This window comes from Dromiciops gliroides, chromosome 2, assembly GCF_019393635.1.
Source record: "Dromiciops gliroides isolate mDroGli1 chromosome 2, mDroGli1.pri, whole genome shotgun sequence".
In the NCBI taxonomy this organism is placed as follows: Eukaryota; Metazoa; Chordata; class Mammalia; order Microbiotheria; family Microbiotheriidae; genus Dromiciops; species Dromiciops gliroides.
This window is the reverse complement of record NC_057862.1, coordinates 80,762,062-80,770,229: the sequence shown is the minus strand read 5'-3', so window position 1 is coordinate 80,770,229 and position 8,168 is coordinate 80,762,062.

Below are 8,168 nucleotides of genomic sequence, written 5' to 3'. Positions count from 1 at the left end.
AGAGAGAGAGAGAGAGAGGGAGAGAAATAGGTTTTTGTTCATTAAAAAATTAAATCTAATTTAAAAACAGAATTTAAAAATAGACACTACATAGACACAAAAACTTCAGGGGAAACAATAAAAATAAAATAAACCAACATTTCTTCCCCTCCTACTGAAAAAGAAAGAACCACATTTTTTTTCTTTGTTCATTTTCCCATATTTATTTATTTATTTATTTATTTTTTGGTGAGGCAATTGGGGTTAAGTGACTTGCCCAGGGTCACACAGCTAGTAAGTGTGTAAAGTGTCTGAGGCCGCATTTGAACTCAGATCCTCCTGAATCCAGGGCCGGTGCTCTATCCACTGCACCACCTAGCTGCCCCCCCAGATTTATTTTTGTTATGAGGTAGCTCTACTATTTAAAAATGCTATTTTGTTAAACACCCAATTTTTTGTATTTCATGCCGTGAGTGGGATTTTTGTACTTTGCCTTAGTCGTATGAAATAATGGAAAGACTCAGAGTTTGAACAGCTGTTTCTTAGTTGTATGATTTTGAGTAAGACACTTCAACCTTTTTCCCTCTTAGTTTCCTCACCTGTTACTTCACAGGGCTACTGTGGGGATCAAGTGAACTGTGAAAGAGAAAATTCAGCTCTTCTTGATTCCAAGCCCAGTCCTATATGCCCAGTGCATATAGATTAGATTTAGGGAAGCTAGTTGTGCCATCCCTGGATAGCTGGGCCTGGAGTCAAGAAGACTCATCTCTATGAGTTCAAATCTGGTCTCAGATACTTATTAGCTGTGTAAGTCACTTAACCCTTTTTGCCTCAGTTTCCTCATATATAAAATGAACTGGAGAAGAAGATAGCAAGCCACTCCACTATCTTTGCAGAGAAAACTCCAAATAGAGTAAAAAAAGAGTTGAGGGGCAGCTAGGTAGCGCAGTGGATAGAGCACTGGCCCTGGAGTCAGGAGTACCTGAGTTCAAATCCGACCTCAGATACTTAACACTTACTAGCTGTGTGACCCTGGGCAAGTCACTTAACCCCAATTGCCTCACTAAAAAAAAAAAAAAAGAGTTGAAAACAACTGAAAAAATGACTCAACAACAACAATAGACTTAGATCTGGAAGGGTCTTAGAAGTTATCTAGTATGATTCCCCTCATTTTACTGATAAGAAAATTGAGGGCCTGAGAGACTAAATGACTTGCCCAAAGTCATACAGCCAGTAAATGGAGCCAGGACTTAAATCCAGGTCCTGTGATTCCAAATCTAATATTCTTTCCACTGCACCTCTGTGCCCTCTTTACTCATGTGTCTGCAGTTGTGCTTTGTGGCTTTTCTTTTATCTTCACCTAAGGGGGATTCTCCTGAAGATGAAATAGCTTCAGACATACCCCTCTCCTTGAAGTGACACAATAACACATTGTCCCATCCACTGGTATCCCTGAAGCTGGGAGCTGACCAGGGTTGAGAGTACCTTTCTCTCATTTTTCTCTTGGCCATTGGAAGTTTTGGAGCTTTCTAAGGTGGCCTAGAAATAGAAGTGCCCCCCCCAAATACTGTTCCTTCTTCTAACTGGACCCAAAGGGGGCCAACCCATGTGGAACAGAGCCCAAAGTAACCATATTACTGGGGCCCTTTGGGGTCTTTGATGCAATCAAATGGTTCAATTTCAGAAATGAGTATGGTTTTATCAATGGAAATAGAGTATAGAGATATAATGCATACTATGTTATATAATGAATATTTTTGAAGCCATATAATAAAGATATGTTACTATCTGCATTGCCACCATACCCTAGGAACCATTGGGTCTTTCCATAAGACATGCAGGCTGAAGATTCTTATGTGAATTGTCTTCTCCATTAAAATGTGAGTTCCTAGAGTGCATGGGATGCCTTACTTTTCTATTTATGTCTTTAGTGCTTTGCACATAGCAAATACTTACTAAATGCTTTTTTCCATTCACTGATTCAATCATTCATTCTGGGGCAAAGGTTCCCCAGAGTGTTTCTCTGACAGCAGCTGTTTCCTGGCACTGATCCTTTCCCAGAGAAAGGTGGGGAGTGGTGAGGAATGGGGAAGAGAATCTCTGGCCCTGCAATGCTTTCTTTAGAGTTAGATTTTTTCAATTTAGTGAATTAAAAATCACTTGCTAAGAAAGATTCTTATTTAATGGTCAATTTTAATAGTAAATTTTCTTGCTTAGTGCAGACATTATTCAGTTGAATAATCTTTTAGCTCTGGCTGCTTATGGCTGTTTTCTGAAGTCCTAACACAAAGTATTGTTCTAAAAATACCTGTCATAAAAACAGAGACTAACTGAGGCTTTGGTTGGAAATCTTTGCTTGCCAAAAACATCTCTTAAATTTTGCAGAAACCAGTTGAGACTCTGAAATTAGGCTGGAGACAAAAACAAAAATCACATATATTCCTTTTTCTGTTAGTGACTACCTATAGTCACCCTATCCTAGATGATGGCTTAAGGACCAAAAAGCATTTTTGGCCCATAAATAGAAAAATTGAGTCCTTTCCATGAAGTCCAGCAGGCTTGATTATCTTTCCTTATATGAATATACTGATTTTGATATTGAAATTGTGACCCTTGCTATGAGCCAATGTGTTTGTCCTCAGTTTAATGTTTAAAATATTTAGAGGAATGATTTAAAAAATATCAATATGAACTATCACATATAGAAATAAAGGAATGAGTGTTTCCAAAATAAGCTCTTTTTTTCTTTCTTTCTTTCTTCTTTTTTTGGTGAGGCAATTGGGGTTAAGTGACTTGCCAAGGGTCACACAGCTAGTAAGTGTTAAATGTCTGAGGCAGGATTTGAACTTAGGTCCTCCTGACTCCAGGGCTGGTGCTCTATCCACTGTGCCACCTAGCTGCCCCCAAAATAAACTCTTAAACAAAGAAAAACCTTGGAAGTTCATTGTGCATAATTTTTTTGGGGGGGAGGGGGGCAGGGAGATGAGGGTTAAATGACTTGCCCAGGGTCATACAGCTAGTAAGTGTCAATGTCTGAGGTCGGATTTGAACTCAGGTCCTCCTGAATCCAGGGCTGGTGCTTTATCCACTGTGCCACCTAGCTTCCCCAATTGTGCATAATTTTAAACATCTTCCAATTTTTATTCTATTGTATTCATTAAATACAAGCAATGCTTGTTTTTATGTGTGTTTTCTTATCCTTCCTACCCCGTATTTTTTTTTCCTGAAGAAAAACATACATTCATATTGGTAATCCAAAAAGGGGAGGAAGAATTGGCATGGTTATTAGCACCAATATGTGGGGCTTTCTTGAAACCTTTGTAAAGTGAATTCCCCAATCCAAGGGGCCTTTACATCAATTTATTGGGGGTGGGGTTCTAGGGTTTTACTCTTTTCACCTTTCCCCAACCTGATGAGACCTCTCTTTTGGTGAGTCGAACAATGAAAGACCAAGTCACACACACTTGGTGACCCAGCCATCAGGTCACTAAAAGGCGGGTGTCCTGAGTGCAACCTCAGGGAAGAAACAGAACTCGGAAGGAGGTCATCCTAGCTGCTGTTCATCAGGGTTGGCCCTAGGGTGATTTACTAGATTAGGCCATGACACCTTTATATCCTCCCTCCCATCTCAGCAGGGACCAGAAAACCCAGGCCAGGGGAGAGGTGAGATTGTGAGCTTTTCCCTGGGTCACCTTCTGAAGAACTTTCCCAGAAGCTAGCTTTTGCAGGGCAGGGGCAAACAAACCCTGGCCTTCCCCTTTCTTTAGGTTACCAGCTATGGGGTAAGCCAGTACTTTTGAAGCAATATACTGAATTTATGACACCCGAGGGCGGGAACAACAATTTTCGACTCTTCCCTCTTTCTACTAGCCACTGAACTTCATGTGGTCCAGTGTAAATCAACAGAACTACTGCTGCCCAGTGCCTATTGTTGCCAGGATGTTTTATACCCCATCCTGTCAGTGACTTAGAAGAGTTAAATAGAATTGCAAAGGTCCAAGGAGTAAAGTTACACTTGTTAGCTTTCTCCGCCTAGTGCAGACATTATGGAGAGGCATAAAACCCTAAGGTAGATTTAACATAGGACATAAAACTCAACTGAGTTCCCAAAAGAAAAGAGTTGGGGGTGGGGAGGAATCCAACCTGGTTTCCAGTCATTGAAAGCATTTCCCGAGTGAGACACTAGTCACCCAGTCTGGTGTAGGAGGGGGAAGGAGTTTATAGTGGGCCAGGGACCCTCCAGGAATGTTCTGTGCCTTGAAGGAAGCTGTCCCTGACAAAAGAAAGAGCTGTGTATCCTCCATGAAGCAGTTAAGTTAATTTAAGTACACTGGGTCTGGAGTCAGGAAGATGTGACTTCAAATCTGACCTCAGAAATTTACTATCTGGGTGACTTTGGGCAAGTCACTTGGTTTGCTTTAGTCTCCTCATCTGTAAAAATGGGGATAATAATAAAACCTACTTCCCAGGGTTGTTATGAGGATCAAATGAGATAATATTTGTATAGTGCTTATTATACTTCCTGGCACATAGTAGGTGCCATATAAATGCTAGCTATTGTTGTTGTTGTTGTTATCAATATTACTCTTATTATTGTTAGAGTTAGGAGATTCACCTGCCTCATTCTGTTACACTACTGCCAGTGAGCCAAGGGGAGAGAAATTGCCAAAATTCTTTTAGCAAGATACCTAAGAGAGCTCATCGACATGGAAGCTCAGGGCTACAAGAGGTTTATCGGGTTTTGAGCTGGACAAGACCTTAGAAACCATAAAATCCAAGTGCCTCCTTTTATAGATAAAGAAGCAGTTTCAATCCAATTCACTCACTAAGATAGCAAATACCTACCATGTATATAAAGTTTACATGTTGAGGACTCAAAGATGGGGAGAGTGGTCAAAAGAAGAGCTAGCATTTATATGGCACTTTAAGGTTTGCAAATAACTTTACAGCTATCTCATTTAATTCTCACAACTTCCCTGGGAGGTATCCTCATTTTACAGATGAGGCAGCCAGAGATTAAGTGACTTGCCCAGAAGAAATGGAGACACTTAGTGTATAGATGAGTTTTTCAAATAGTAATACAGGACAATGGGTAGCATGGATGGTAGGATCAAATGAGGGATTTTTAAGGGTTGTGGAGACATGGCTGTGTCTGTAGGAAGCAGAAAAAGAGTCAGTAGATAAGGAGAGATTGAAAATGAAAGAGAAAAAGAGAGAGGAAGAGGAAAAGAGAGAGAGAGAAACATAGAGAGGACGAGAAAAAGAGAGGGTAACTGTGGACTTCCTACTAAAGAAGTTGGGAGGAAATGGGAACAAGAGTACATGGTAGAGGGATTAGGTAATTTTGTCCAGTACAAGGGCCACCTTTTCATCCAAGAACAGTAAGATTGAGGGAGGTTAATAGACTTGTCACAAAACTGTTAAATGGTAGGAGCAGGATATGAACTCAGGTCATATTACCAACTCCAATTCCAATCCTTGGCCCATAATGCTATGTTGCCTCATTGTATGAAAATGTGTTTGGGGGTGGGGGAAGAGTAGAAGCAAATCAAACCATGCATTTCCCCCCATCCCCTTAACTTTGCAACCTCTATGTCCCATGTGTCCTTTAGGGCTAGTCTTGCTTTAAACCTCTTTTTGGGTTTCACTGGTGTAGGTGAAGTGGTAGTAGAAGTCTCTACCAGGGCATATTCATAAGTGTCTGCAGTTTACAGCTTACACTGAATCACCTTAGACAGTTGCCTGAGGTGCTAAGAAATTTAATGATATTCCCAGGGATACAAAATTGGTATGTGTCTGAATCCAGTGTCTTCTGACCCCAAGGCCAGTTCTCATTCCAATGCACTATGCTGCCTCTCCAACACTACAAAATCAAAAGACTGTTCCCCTAGCACTTTGTATATGGTAGGCATTTAATAAATGCTTATTGAATTGGACTTTTTCTGCATTTGTAATTGTAGTCGAAAAAACCACTTGGTTTCCCAGGTACAATATGGCAGGATTGAAAATCAAAGACCAACACCACCAATAATTTTCGTTCACATTTATACAATGCTTTAAGGTTTACAAAGTCTATCAGTCAATGTGCATTCATTAAGCACTCGTAATGTGCCAGGCATTGTACTAAGCATTAGGGATACAAAAAAGGCAAAAACATGGTCACTGTTCTCAAGGAGCTCACATTCATGTGGAGGAGACTATATGCAAACAGCTACCTACATACAAGATATGTTCAGTGTAAATAGGAGGTAATCTCAGAGGGAAAGCTCTAGAAGTGGGGATTGGGAGACTGCAAAGGCTTCTTGCAGAAGAAAGGATTTGTACTGATTCTTGAAGGAAGCCAAGGAGTCTGGGAGGAAGAAGTAAGAAGAGAGAAAATTCCAGGATTGAGGACAGCCACAGAAAAGGGATGGAGTCAGGAGATGGATTATCTTGTTTCAGGAAAAGCAAGGAGGCCAGTATCATTGAATCATAGAAAGAAATGAAGTGTTAAGAAGACCAAAATTGTAGGAAGAGACCAGGTTATGAAGGGTTTTAAAATCTAAATAGATTATGTTACATACATTCTTTGACCCTCACAACAAGACCCTTTATAGGAAAGGGTTATGGAAGGGGGAACAGGAGGTGTTGCCCATTTAGTTGATTGATCAAATAAATAATGTTTAGTGAGCCCTGTCCATGTACATCTATGTAAATGGTATGATAGTAGACCCTGTAGAGAGATACAAAAGAGATAGGAAGGATATGCTGTCTTTTAGGAAAGTGACTGCTCACCTCCCCTCAGTAAGGCATGTGCCAATGAGCTCCATCTGCCTCCTCTGTAGTGATTGGAAAGAGTGGTGACAGAAAACCAGGAGACCCAGGGCTCAGTCTGCTTTGCCACTAATTCATTATGGTTCTTCAAGCAAATCATTTCACCTCTGAAGACTGGGTTTACCCATTGTCAAAACCAGAGGGGTCAGACTAGACAATCTCTATGCTCCCTTTCTAGCTTTGATTCTAGGACATAACAGTTGACATGAACCACATGATGCAATGGAATGGGAGTCAGACCTAGTTTCTAGCCCTGGTTTGAACATGTAACAATTGTGTGACCTCAAGAAAGCAATTTTAACTTCTTTGAGCCTCAGTTTCCTCATTCGTGAAAATGAGATAATAATACTTCATTCTGCAGGCAAGAGTCCCAGTGTACTCCGTCCTCATCAGACCTCATCTAGAGTATTGTATTTAGTGGTTTAAAAAGGATATTGATAGGGGCAGCTAGGTGGCTCAGTGGATAAAGCACCGGCCCTGGATTCAGGAGTACCTGAGTTCAAATCTGGCCTCAGCCACTTAACACTTACTAGCTGTGTGACCCTGGGCAAGTCACTTAACCCCAACTGCCTCACCAAAAAAAGAAGAAGAAGAAGAAGGAGGAGAAGGAGAAGAAGGATATTGATAAGCTAGAGAGTATCCATAGGAGGGCAACCAAGATGGTGAAGTATATTGAGCCTGTCTCATATGAGGAGCAGTTGAAAGAACTGGAAACATTTAGCTTAGAGAAGAGAAGACTCAGGAGAGACATAATAGTTCTCTTCAAGTATTTGAACATCTTTTGTTTTTACATTACTTTCATCTCCAGATATATTCCTTCCTCTTCCCTTAGTCAATGAGTCATCCTTTCTTTTTTTTCTTTTCTTTTTTTTTTTTTTTTTGGTGAGGCAATGGGGGTTAAGTGACTTGCCCAGGGTCACATAGCTAGTAAGTGTCAAGAGTCTGAGGCCAGATTTGAACTCATGTCCTCCTGAATCCAGCGTCAGTGCTCTTCCACTGCGCCACCCAGCTGCCCCAAAGAGTCATCCTTTATAAAAAAGAAAAAGAAAAAGAAAAAAAAGAAATAGAAGAAAAAATTCAGCAAAACCAACCAACATATCAAAAAAATTTTTTGACTGGGCAATGAGGGTTAAGTGACTTGCCTAGGGTTACACGGCTAGTAAGTGTCAAGTGTCTGAGGTTGGATTTGAACTCAGGTACTCCTGAATCCAGGGCTGATGCTGTATCCACTGTGCTGCCTAGCCTCCCCCAATATCAGTGGTTTTTGATAGTACATGCAATATTCCATACCCATAGTCCTATGCCTTTTCAAAGAAGGGAGAGAGGTACATTTTAAAAAATCTCTCCTTTTGGTGGTGGCATTAAACTTGGACAAT